Source organism: Dama dama, chromosome 29 (assembly GCF_033118175.1).
Source record: "Dama dama isolate Ldn47 chromosome 29, ASM3311817v1, whole genome shotgun sequence".
In the NCBI taxonomy this organism is placed as follows: domain Eukaryota; kingdom Metazoa; phylum Chordata; class Mammalia; order Artiodactyla; family Cervidae; genus Dama; species Dama dama.
The window spans coordinates 64,950,408-64,964,388 of NC_083709.1; positions in this window are offsets into that span (position 1 = coordinate 64,950,408).

Below are 13,981 nucleotides of genomic sequence, written 5' to 3' on the forward strand. Positions count from 1 at the left end.
CAGAACCCTCCCTTCTATTTCTGGATATAATATAAAGATATGCTTAATACAGTGAAGTGAAGTCGCTCAGTCGTGTCTGACTCTTTGCGACCCCATGGACTGTAGCCTACCAGGCTTCTCTGTCCATGGGATTTTCCAGGCAAGAATACTGAAGTGGGTTGCCATTTCCTTCATTCAACATAATTAAGCCCCATGAAGGCTAATGAGGTCTGTCTACATTTTCTGAGTAAAGCTATGATTGAGGAATTGAGGGACACATACATTTACTTGATGATAAAATCAAGATTGTGATTCAAAGGAATTAGAAATATATCAAAGTATGAAATACTTCTCTTACTATAAAAGAAGAAGAGAAGATTATGAAATTATCAGTCATTTTGCAGAAACAAAATTTTGTTTCTATATTAATAATTAAATTCTTTAGTAGGGTTTAAAGGCTTTCAAAGATACCTATATATATATGTCTTGAAAACTCAAATATCCATTATCCCTTAAATATTTCTGAGTAAAGAATATCTTCTGTGGTTTTCATTTTTAAACGTATATGTAAGTTTATATGGCAGTTTGCTTCTTTGCTGTTGGAACTACACACGGTTAAGATGCCACAGATTTAAACAGCAGCAAAAAAATTAAACACCATTAATGTAAAATTTCTGATACTTTAGTGAGTAAAATACAGTAAGTTCTAAATATGTTTCTTGTTTTTTTTGTGATTTTTAAAAACCCATAATGTTAAAAGCTACATAATCAAGGCAATACCCTAATGTCTTTTGTTGTTTAGTTGCTAGGTTATGTCCAACTCTCGTGACTCTGTGGACTGGAGCCTCCCAGACGCCTGTGTCCATAGGGTTTTCCTGGCAAGAATACTGGACTAGGTTTGCCATTTCCTTTTCTAGGGGATCTAATTATTTTTGAGAACAGATAGTGGTTTCTGGGTCATATTTTGCCAACCCCTAAAAATCAACAACGTTGGTCAGTTATTCATTAATCACTTACTATATGCCATGCCCTGTGCTAGGCATGCATGCATGCTCAGTTGTATCTGACTCTTTGCAACTCCATGGACTGTAGCCCGCCAGGGTTCTCTGTCCACTCCAGGCAAGAATACTGGAGTGGGTTGCCATTTCCTCCTCCAGGGGATCATCCAGATGCAGATTTCAAATTCATGTCTCCTGCATCTCCTATATTTGGTTTGGTTCCTGCCCTCAAAGGGCTTTTAGACTAGTAAGAGTATACTGATACATGTAGTGAACAAGTATAGTGTGCTGGGTAACATGACAAATATAGAGGCAGACAGGGAGAAAGAGAAAGCAAGAGAGAGAATATCCTTAATTTAGGAGTATAGTGAAAAGTTTTTCAAGTACACACACAAAAAAAGGAATTGGTGTTTGGAAAGAGGAAATTGTATACAAATTACAGAATCATAAAAGAGTTTGGTGAGTTTAAATGCTAAATAATGATTTAGTATGGCTGAGGTGCAATATGTGAAGTGAAGTCGCTCAGTCATGTCCGACTCTTTGTGACCCCGTGGACACCAGGCTCCTCTGTCCATGGGACTTTCTAGGCAAGAGTACTGGAGTGGGTTGCCAGCAGTTTAGGAAGTGGCATGTAGGAAAAATGAGAGTAGAAAGATTGGTGATAGGTAGGCTCCTTAAAACATGCCTGCTAAGGGCAACAGAGGATGAGATGGTTGGATGGCATCAGCGACTCGATGGACGTGAGTTTGAGTAAGCTCTGGCAGTTGGTGATGGACAGGGAGGCCTGGCGTGCTGCAGTCCGTGGGGTCGCAAAGAGTTGGTGGACACGAGTGAGTGACCAAACTGAAGGACACTTGGTTTCTTGCTATGGCAGTGGGGAGATGAAAGTGTTTTACATTAGAAGAAGGGTAATCTTATTTGTGTTTTTGAAAGATATTCCTGGCAGTTTTGGGGACGTTGCAGCAAGGAAAAAGCAAGGAAACCAAATCATGGAGTGTGTATATTGTGGTCAAAACCCTAATTATAAGGGTTTGGATCAAGATGAGATCACTGTGCACATAGCATTTTGTTCAGTATGTTTTTCTACCAGGTCTTACATTTGTCAGAGAAGGAAGCATTAATGCACAAAGTGATTGAAATCTTTCTAGGGTTATTCAAAGAAAATATTTTATTGTCACATGTTTTAAAATGTTAATGAAAATGTGTCCAGGATTACAAGGTTGTTTCTTATGGTATTTATAGCACTTAGCAAATCATAAAATGTGGTTTTTAATCTCAGTTTTACCACTTAGAGGTGTTAAGGCACACTTCTTAATTTGAGCCTCAGTTTTCTTTTTGGATAAAATTCACAGTTTTTCTTTCAAGTTTTTTGGGAAGAATACCTTTTCTTCCAAGATTATAGGGAAAAATACATGAATGATTATGAAATTATTTTAAAGCTATCGTTCTATCATTCAATGGTAAGTTATTATCACAATATGGAGAAAATATTGGAGAAAATTGATTACTCTTGATCCCCTTATCTACAACAACTAGAGCAGAGATCAGAGATTATTAATGTGTTGGCAGGAATGCACACCTCCCACAATTATAGCCAGCTCAGAAAACCAGACCCATGGAAAGGGAGCCCAAAGGAACCCATGAGATTAATGATCCTTATAAAATTGCCCACCCTGTGCTTCCAGGCTCCTAGCATTTTATATGTGTGAGTGCACACATGTATGCACTCCCACACATCACACAGATGCACAATGCATTTAAAATATCATCCTTCATGCTCAGTCTCATTATTAATGCTGTTTGCAGTCTCCATGGATGTATGTGCAACCTAAGTGTTTTATATGTAGCTAGAGTGTCAACATCTTCTTTTCTATTTGCAGTAACTATTTGACCGAGCTCCCCTAGTACACACACAGGCACATGTACAGAGCACAACATACACAATATAGCACATACACAAAATACAAATAAAACTCACACAGAACCCATAATGCACACAATGCATTGTGTTGTTGTAAGAGAGTGTTTGCTATGACCAGTGTTTTCTCTTGGCAAAACTCTATTAGCCTTTGCCCTGCTTCATTCTGTACTCCAAAGCCAAATTTGCCTATTTCTTGACTTCCTACTTTTTTGTTCCAGTCACCTGTAATGAAAAGGACATCTTTTTTGGGTGTTAGTTCTAGAAGGTCTTGTAGGTCTTCATAGAACCATTCAACTTCAGCTTTTTCAGCATTACTGGTTGGGGCATAGGCTTGGATTACCGTGATATTGAATGGTTTACCTTGGAAACAGAGATCATTCTGTCGTTTTTGAGATTGCATCCAAGTATTGCATTTCAGACTCTTTAGTTGTCCATGATGGCTACTCCATTTCTTCTAAGGGATTCCTGCCCACAGTAGTAGATATAATGGTCATCTGAGTTAAATTCACCCATTCCAGTCCATTTTAGTTCGCTGATTCATGTCGACATTCACTCTTGCCATCTCCTGTTTGACTACTTCTAATTTGCCTTGATTCATGGACCTAACATTCTAGGTTCCTATGCAATATTGCTCTTTACAGATTCGGACCTTGCTTCTATCGCCAGTACATCCACAACTGTGTATTGTTTTTGCTTTGGCTCTATCCCTTCATTCTTTCTGGAGTTATTTCTCCACTGATCTCCAGTAGCATACTGGGCACCTACCAACCTGGGGAGTTCCTCTTTCAGTATCCTATCTTTTTGCCTTTCCATACTGTTCATGGGGTTCTCAAGGCAAGAATACTGAAGTGGTTTGCCATTCCCTTCTCCAGTGGACCACATTCTGTCGGACCTCTCCACCATGACCTGTCTGTCTTGGGTGGCCCCACACGGCATGGCTTAGTTATATTGAGTTAGACAAGGCTGTGGTCCGTGTGATCAGATTGGCTAGCTTTCTGTGATTATGGTTTCAGTGTCTGCCCTCTGATGCCGTCTCACAACACCTACCCTCTTACTTGGGTTTCACTTACCTTGGATGTGCGGTATCTCTTCACGACTGCTTCAGCAAAGCACAGCCGCTGCTCCTTACCTTGGACGAGGAGTATCTCCTCACAACTGCCCCTCCTGACCTTGAACATGGAGTAGCTCCTCTCAAAAGGAGAGTGAAAATGTTGGCTTAAAGCTCAACATTCAGAAAACTAAGATCATGGTATCTGGTTCCATCACCTCATGGGAAATAGAAGGGTAAACAATGGAAACAGTGACAGACTTTACTTTCTTGGGCTCCAAATTCACTGCAGATGGTGACTGCAGCCATGAAATTAAAACATGCTTCCTCCTTGGAAGAAAACCTGTGACCAACCTAGACACCATATATTAAAAAGCAGAGACATTACTTTGCCAACAAAGGTCTGTCTAGTCAAAGCTGTGGTTTTTCCAGTTGTCATGTATGGATGTGAGAGTTGGACTATAAAGAAAGCTAAGCACCAAAGAATTGATGCTTTTGAGCTGTGGTTTTGGAGAAGACTCTTGAGAGTCCCTTGGACAGCAAGGAGGTCCAACCAGTCCATCCTAAAGGAAGTCAGTCCTGAATATTCATTGGAAGGACTGATGTTGAAGCTGAAACTCCAATGCTTTGGCCACCTGATGTGAAGAACTGTCTTATTAGAGAAAGTCCTTGATGCTGGGAAAGATTGAAGGCAGGAGGAGAAGTGGATGACAGAGGATGAGATGGTTGGATGGCATCACCGACTTGATGGACATGAGTTTAAGTAAGCTCCAGAAGTCTTAGATTGACAGGGAAGCCTGGCGTGCTGTAGTCCATGGGATTGGAAAGAGTTGGACACAACTGAACAACTGAACTGAACAGTGGGCTTATCTATCCACATAGCAGTTTCTTTATAAGTTACGGAGACATATTTATAAAGATAAGAATTTTAAAATTTGGAGGCACATTAGAAGTTAGTCAGCCCAGTCTGATGGTGTCATGCTCATGCTGTTTCTACCCTATAGCGCTAATGCTAAGAATAGCAAGTTTATCAGTAACATTAATGATACTGTTTTGGAAATCATTTATGATAGCTTATAAATGTATTGAAGACAAATGGTCAGGTTGATATGGGTGCTCTGTACATAATATGTCTGCTCAAGGACAGATGTAAAATTTATTAAAATATAATTTGTGGTAATCATAGAAAAATTGGAAAAATATACAGTGGTAAATTAAAAATTAAAAGCATATCTAACTATGGTGAAACAGATCACCAGCCCAGGTGGGATGCACGAGACAAGTGCTCCGGCCTGGTGCACTGGGAAGACCCAGAGGAATCGGGTGGAGAGGGAGGTGGGAGGGGGGATCGGGATTGGGAATACATGTAAATCCATGGCTGATTCATAGCAATGTATGACAAAACCCACTGGAAAAAAAAAATAATAATAAAAATTAAAAAAAAAAAAAAAAAATCTTACTGCATAGAAACAACATTGTTCTGGAAGTAAGTTCTTTGATCCAAAGGACATGTATAGTTTCAGTGCTTTCAGAACATATAACACAATTGTTTTCCAGAACATATATGCCAAGATATACTCCTCACAGAATTGAGCATGCTGCTGCTGCTACTAAGTCACTTCAGTCATGTCCGACCCTGTGCGACCCCATAGACGGCAGCCCACCAGGCTCCCCCGTCCCTGGGATTCTCAAGGCAAGAACACTGGAGTGGGTTGCCATTTCCTTCTCCAATGTGTGAAAGTGAAAAGTGAAAGTGAAGTCGCTCAGTCGTGTCCGACTCACAGCGACCCAATGGACTGCAGCCTACCAGGCTCCTCCGTCCATGGGATTCCCCAGGCAAGAGTACTGGAGTGGGGTGCCATTGCCTTCTCCATGTTAGAATTGAATATTGCCATTAAAAATAATCTTTTCAAAATTAATTTTTTCTATTGACTGTTCCCTAGGTCTACCTATTGATCAGAGTTATTTCCATAGAGATTCAGCTCAGGTTCCAAGAAAATACCTATTATAATTTAGAACAGTCCTTAAAATGAATTGGCACATTGAGTAAGGAAGTCTTAATGGTTTAATTTTCTTTTGTGGCAAAGCCTTTCCTGTGGTGCCTGATATCCAGAGTCATATTGGTTAAAAGGTTTTCCCTTAATAGCTAACTTTTCTCTTAATAGCTAACTTCCATGTCCAAAACTCTTCCATTCTTGAAGTAAAGTGCCAACAAGATATTTGAAAAGACAGTGGCATTCTCATATTTCAGTTAAAATACATTTATTTTAATTTTTTTTTTTAGCGCTTGATTCTCAGACTGCCTTCAAGAAGGTTTTGATGCAGAGTGACTTCTAATAAAGTTAGGGTTGCTACAGAACCTTTTAAGCAAAGCAAAAGAGTGTCCCTTATGATCTGTTCGTTCATAATACTTTTTATGAAACATGAAGGACCGTCTTTGAGTTTGATGTATAGTAAATGCAAAAGTATACATATATACAGACACCAAAATTTATCTGATAAAATGCTGTGCTAATTGGTTAATATGCCTTAATGATGGAACAGTAAAAATTATTTATGGATATTACTTTTTACATGTGTTTTATTCCAAAGAGTATACGTTCTAAGTAAGTAGAAACCACTGATTATAAGTTTAAGGTAGTTGTTTTATATTTTCTCTTTTTTTTTCCCCCCTCAGGTTAGATTCACTTAAAAGATGCGTCTTTTTTTATATAAAAGATGTATTTCATTTCTGTTACAATCATAATAACTTTTTAAGAATGTGTGCTGGAGAGTTCCTGGCTCACAGTTAATTTTTAAATCTATATAAATCCGTTAAAGGAAGAGCTAATTCTAGGCAAATAACATGGAGTTGAGTAATGCTTATATGAAATTGTTTTCTTTTTTTTTTTTCTTTTTATTTATTTATTTATTTTTTTATTAGTTGGAGGCTAATTACTTCACAACATTTCAGTGGGTTTTGTCATACATTGATATGAATCAGCCATAGATTTACACGTATTCCCCATCCCGATCCCCCCTCCCACCTCCCTCTCCACCCGATTCCTCTGGGTCTTCCCAGTGCACCAGACCCGAGCACTTGTCTCATGCATCCCACCTGGGCTGGTGATCTGTTTCACCATAGATAGTATACATGCTGTTCTTTTGAAACATCCCACCCTCACCTTCTCCCACAGAGTTCAAAAGTCTGTTCTGTATTTCTGTGTCTCTTTTTCTGTTTTGCATATAGGGTTATCATTACCATCTTTCTAGATTCCATATATATGTGTTAGTATGCTGTAATGTTCTTTATCTTTCTGGCTTACTTCACACTGTATAAGGGGCTCCAGTTTCATCCATCTCATTAGGACTTATTCAAATGAATTCTTTTTAACAGCTGAGTAATATTCCATGATGTATATGTACCACGGCTTCCTTATCCATTCATCTGCTGATGGGCATCTAGGTTGCTTCCATGTCCTGGCTATTATAAACAGTGCTGCGATGAACATTGGGGTGCACGTGTCTCTTTCAGATCTGGTTTCCTCAGTGTGTATGCCCAGAAGTGGGATTGCTGGGTCATATGGCAGTTCTATTTCCAGTTTTTTAAGAAATCTCCACACTGTTTTCCATAGCAGCTGTACTAGTTTGCATTCCCACTAACAGTGTAATAGGGTTCCCTTTTCTCCACACCCTCTCCAGCATTTATTGCTTGTAGACTTTTGGATAGCAGCCATCCTGACTGGCGTGTAATGGTACCTCATTGTGGTTTTGATTTGCATTTCTCTAATAATGAGTGATGTTGAGCATCTTTTCATGTGTTTGTTAGCCATCTGTATGTCTTCTTTGGAGAAATGTCTGTTTAGTTCTTTGGCCCATTTTGTGATTGGGTCATTTATTTTTCTGGAATTGAGCTGCAGGAGTTGCTTGTATATTTTTGAGATTAATCCTTTGTCTGTTTCTTCATTTGCTATTATTTTCTCCCAATCTGAGGGCTGTCTTTTCACCTTACTTATAGTTTCCTTTGTAGTGCAAAAGCTTTTAAGTTTCATTAGGTCCCATTTGTTTAGTTTTGCTTTTATTTCCAATATTCTGGGAGGTGGGTCATAGAGGATCTTGCTGTGATTTATGTCGGAGAGTGTTTTGCCTATGTTCTCCTCTAGGAGTTTTATAGTTTCTGGTCTTACATTTAGATCTTTAATCCATTTTGAGTTTATTTTTGTGTATGGTGTTAGAAAGTGTTCTAGTTTCATTCTTTTACAAGTGGTTGACCAGTTTTCCCAGCACCACTTGTTGAAGAGGTTGTCTTTTTTCCATTGTATATCCTTGCCTCCTTTGTCAAAGATAAGGTGTCCATAGGTTCGTGGATTTATCTCTGGGCTTTCTATTCTGTTCCATTGATCTATATTTCTGTCTTTGTGCCAGTACCATACTGTCTTGATGACTGTGGCTTTGTAGTAGAGTCTGAAGTCAGGCAGGTTGATTCCTCCAGTTCCATTCTTCTTTCTCAAGATTACTTTGGCTATTCGAGGTTTTTTGTATTTCCATACAAATTGTGAAATTCTTTGGTCTAGTTCTGTGAAAAATACCGTTGGTAGCTTGATAGGGATTGCATTGAATCTATAGATTGCTTTGGGTAGAATAGCCATTTTGACAATATTGATTCTTCCAATCCATGAGCATGATATGTTTCTCCATCTGTTTGTGTCCTCTTTGATTTCTTTCATCAGTGTTTTATAGTTTTCTATGTATAGGTCTTTTGTTTCTTAGGTAGATGTACTCCTAAGTATTTTATTCTTTTTGTTGCAATGGTGAATGGTATTGTTTCCTTAATTTCTCTTTCTGTTTTTTCATTGTTAGTATATAGGAATGCAAGGGATTTCTGTGTGTTAATTTTATATCCTGCAACTTTGCTATATTCATTGATTAGCTCTAGTAATTTTCTGGTAGAGTCTTTAGGGTTTTCTATGTAGAGGACCATGTCATCTGCAAACAGTGAGAGTTTCACTTCTTTTCCTATCTGGATTCCTTTTACTTCTTTTTCTGCTCTGACTGCTGTGGCCAAAACTTCCAACACTATGTTGAATAGTAGTGGTGAGAGTGGGCACCCTTGTCTTGTTCCTGATTTCAGGGGAAATGCTTTCAATTTTTCACCCTTGAGGGTGATGCTTGCTGTGGGTTTGTCATATATAGCTTTCATTATGTTGGGGTATGTTCCTTCTATTCCTGCTTTCTGGAGAGTTTTAATCATAAATGAGTGTTGAATTTTGTCAAAGGCTTTCTCTGCATCTATTGAGATAATCATATGGTTTTTATCTTTCAATTTGTTAATGTGGTGTGTTACATTGATTGATTTGCGAATATTAAAGAATCCTTGCATTCCTGGGATAAAGCCCACTTGGTCATGGTGTATGACCTTTTTAATATGTTGTTGGATTCTGTTTGCTAGAATTTTGTTAAGGATTTTTGCATCTATGTTCATCAGTGATATTGGCCTGTAGTTTTCTTTTTTTGTGGCATCTTTGTCTGGTTTTGGAATTAGGGTGATGGTGGCCTCATAGAATGAGTTTGGAAGCTTACCTTCATCTGCAATTTTCTGGAAGAGTTTGAGTAAGGTAGGTGTTAGCTCTTCTCTAAATTTTTGGTAGAATTCAGCTGTGAAGCCATCTGGTCCTGGGGTTTTGTTTGCTGGAAGATTTCTGATTACAGTTTCGATTTCCTTGCTTGTGATGGGTCTGTTAAGATCTTCTATTTCTTCCTGGCTCAGTTTTGGAAGGTTATACTTTTTCTAAGAATTTGTCCATTTCATCCAAGTTGTCCATTTTATTGGCATAGAGCTGCTGGTAGTAGTCTCTTATGATCCTTTGTATTTCAGTGTTGTCTGTTGTGATCTCTCCATTTTCATTTCTAATTTTGTTAATTTGGTTCTTCTCTCTTTCTTTCTTAATGAGTCTTGCTAATGGTTTGTCAATTTTGTTTATTTTTTCAAAAAACCAGCTTTTAGCTTTGTTGATTTTTGCTATGGTCTCTTTAGTTTCTATTGCATTTATTTCTGCCCTGATTTTTAAGATTTCTTTCCTTCTGCTAACCCTGGGGTTCTTCATTTCTTCCTTCTCTAATTGCTTTAGGTGTAGAGTTAGGTTATTTATTTGGCTTTTTTCTTGTTTTTTGATGTAAGCCTGTGATGCTATGAACCTTCCCCTTAGCACTGCTTTTACAGTGTCCCATAGGTTTTGGGTTGTTGTGTTTTCATTTTCATTCATTTCTATACATATTTTGATTTCTTTTTTGATTTCTTCTATGATTTGTTGGTTATTCAGAAGCGTGTTATTTAGCCTCCATATATTTGAATTTTTAACAATTTTTTTCCTGTAATTGAGATCTAATCTTACTGCACTGTGGTCAGAAAAGATGACTGGAATGATTTCAATTTTTTTGAATTTTCCAAGACCAGATTTATGGCCCAGGATGTGATCTATTCTGGAGAAGGTTCCATGTGCACTTGAGAAAAAGGTGAAGTTGATTGTTTTGGGGTGAAATGTCCTATAGATATCAATTAGGTCTAGCTGGTCCATTGTGTCCTTTAAGGTTTGTGTTTCCTTGTTAATTTTCTGTTTAGTTGATCTATCCATAGTTGTGAGTGGGGTATTAAAGTCTCCCACTATTATTGTGTTACTATTAATTTCCTCTTTCATACTCGTTAGTGTTTGCCGTACATATTGCGGTGCTCCTATGTTAGGTGCATATTTATTTATAATTGTTATATCTTCTTCTTGGATTGATCCTTTGATCATTATGTAGTGTCCTTCTTTGTCTCTTTTCACATCCTTTATTTGAAAGTCTATTTTATCTGATATGAGTATTGCGACTCCTGCTTTCTTTTGGTCTCCGTTTGCGTGAAATATTTTTTTCCAGCCCTTCACTTTTAGTCTGTATGTGTCTCTTGCTTTGAGGTGGGTCTCTTGTAGACAGCATATATAGGGGTCTTGTTTTTGTATCCATTCAGCCAATCTTTGTCTTTTGGTTGGGGCATTCAACCCATTTACATTTAAGGTAATTATTGATAGGTGTGGTCCCGTTGCCATTTACTTTGTTGTTTTGGGTTCACGTTTATACAACCTTTCTGCATTTCCTGTCTAGAGAAGATCCTTTAGCATTTGTTGAAGAGCTGGTTTGGTGGTGCTGAATTCTCTCAGCTTTTGCTTGTCTGTAAAGCTTTTGAATTCTCCTTCATATCTGAATGAGATCCTTGCTGGATACAGTAATCTAGGTTGTAGGTTATTCTCTTTCATTACTTTCAGTACGTCCTGCCATTCCCTTCTGGCCTGGAGGGTTTCTATTGATAGATCAGCTGTTATCCTTATGGGAATCCCTTTGTGTGTTATTTGTTGTTTCTCCCTTGCTGCTTTTAATATTTGTTCTTTGTGTTTGATCTTTGTTAATTTGATTAATATGTGTCTTGGGGTGTTTCGCCTTGGGTTTATCCTGTTTGGGACTCTCTGGGTTTCTTGGACTTGGGTGGCTATTTCCTTCCCAATTTTAGAGAAGTTTTTGGCTATTATCTCCTCGAGTATTTTCTCGTGGCCTTTCTTTTTGTCTTCTTCTTCTGGGACTCCTATGATTCGAATGTTGGGGCGTTTCACATTGTCCCAGAGGTTGTCCTCATTTGTTTTGATCCTTTTTTCTTTTTTCCTCTCTGCTTCATTTATTTCCACCATTTTATCTTCTACCTCACTTATCCTATCTTCTGTCTCCGTTATTCTACTCTTGGTTCCCTCCAGAGTGTTTTTGATCTCATTCATTGCATTATTCATTTTTAATTGACTCTTTTTTATTTCTTCTAGGTCTTTATTAAACATTTCTTATATCTTTTCAATCTTTGTTTCCAGGCTATTTATCTGTAACTCCATTTTGTTTTCAAGATTTTGGATCATTTTTATTATCATTATTCTAAATTCTTTTTCAGGTAGATTCCCTATCTCCTCCTCTTTTGTTTGACTTGGTGGGCATTTTTCATGTTCCTTTACCTGTTGCGTATTTCTCTGCCTTTTCATCTTGTTTAGATTGCTGTGTCTGGAGTGGGCTTTTTGTATTCTGGAGGTCTGTGATTCCTTTTTATTGTGGAGGTTTTACCCAGTGGGTGGGGTTGGACGATTGGCTTGTCAAGGTTTCCTGGTTAGGGAAGCTTGCGTCAGTGTTCTGGTGCGTGGAACTTGATTTCTTCTCTTTGGAGAGCATGGAGTGCCCAGTAATGAGTTTTGAGATGGGTCTATGTGTTAGGTGTCACCTTGGGCAGCCTGTATGTTGACGTTCAGGGCTATATTCCTGCGTTGCTGGAGAATTTGCATGGTATGTCTTGCTCTAAAACTTATTGGCTCTTGGGTGGTGGTTGGTTTCAGTGTAGGTATGGAGGCTTTTGGACGGTCACTTATTACTTAAAGTTCCATGTAGTCAGGAGTTTTCTGGTGTTCTCAGGTTTTGGGCTTAAGTCTCCTGCCTCTGGATTTCAGTTTTATTCTTCCTGTCGTCTCAGGACTTCTCCAACTATACAGCACTGATAATAAAACTTCTAGGTTAATGGTGAAAAGATTCTCCCCCGTTAGGGACACCCAGAGAGGTTCACAGAGTCACATGAAGAAGAGGAGAGGGAGGAGGGAGATAGAGATGAGCAGGAGGAGAAAAAGGGGGACTCAAGAGGAGAGAGACAGATCTACGCAGCTGTCTCTTCCCAGAGTGTTCTCCGTAGCCCAGACACCTACAAAGATTCACAGAATTGGATTGGGAAGAGAAGGGGAAAGGAGGAAATAGAGGTGTTCTGAGGTAGAAAACAGAGAGTCAAGATTGGGAGAGAATAATCTTCGGTTTACAAATCGGGCTTCTCTTCTTTTTTTTTTTTTTGGTAAGGTTATAGTGTATTGAAAATGAAAATTAAGGAGTAGTAGAGGAGTACTAGAGGACTTTAAAAGAAATAAGAGAAAAAGAAAAATAGAAAATAGAAGAGAAAAAGGAAAGAAAGATAAAAAAAGAAGAAAAAAGAAAAACAAAAAAAAATTTTTTTCCCTAATTAAAAAAATCATAAAAATCTATGAAAATGAAAGTTAAGGAGTAATGGCGGAGTAATAGGGAATTTTAAAGGAAAATAAAAGAGAAAAAATAAAAATGAAACAATAAAAAAAAATTTTTTTTCTTACTGAAAAAAAAAAAATGTAAAAATATATCTAGGAATTTCTCTGGAGCTGTTGTGGTCAGTGTGGGTTCGGCTCAGTTTCAGATAGCTCCTTGTTACAGCTTACAGTTCTCGATATCTACAGGCCCCTTCCGGTGTGTTCGGTGTTTTCTAGAGGGATTTTAATCTGTTGCACCGGTCCCTTCTGAAGTGGTTCCCTTTGTTTATTTGGCTTCTGTTTGCCGGTCTCTTCAGAGCCTCATTTCCACCCTGACACAGGCGGGCGGAGGTGGACTCATTCAAGTAGCTAGTTCCGTCGCTCTGCGGGGAGGGGCTGACGCTGCTTTCTCCGTCTGTGTCTGCGCTGCTCAGGCTCCCGGCTGTTCTATATGGAGCGCGCCCGGCGCTGCACACGGTTCCAGCCCTCGCGTGTTCCACAAAAGCGCGGAAGGAAAAGCTGCGCCTGCTCTCTGCGCCTTCCCCGTCAGAGCAGTCCAGGCAGCGAGGGGCTTGGTGGGCGCACTCTCCCCAGGTGTGACGCGCCCCTCCCTTCCGCGGACCCAGTCTCAGTTTCCGCTGGCGCCAGTCGGGTGCGCGCGCCTTCTGCCCTCCGCGTCCCCAGCCCCAGTCCCCGCCCGCGCCGGTCGGGTGCCTGCGCCCTGTGTCTCGCCGCGACCTTCCCCTCCCCCCTGCCTCCTGCCTCCGGCGGGGCTGGGCCGGTCCGCAGCCTGCGAGCTCTTCTCTGGATGTTCTCGGTTTCTTTGTTCTGCGAACGGCCGGCAGTGTGTTCGGGCCGGTTAATTTACTCTCTCTCTTTTGGTCTCCCACAGTTCAAGTTGGCAACTCACAGAAGCTCCCTCCGATTGTCCTCAGGGCACTCAGGCCCGGAC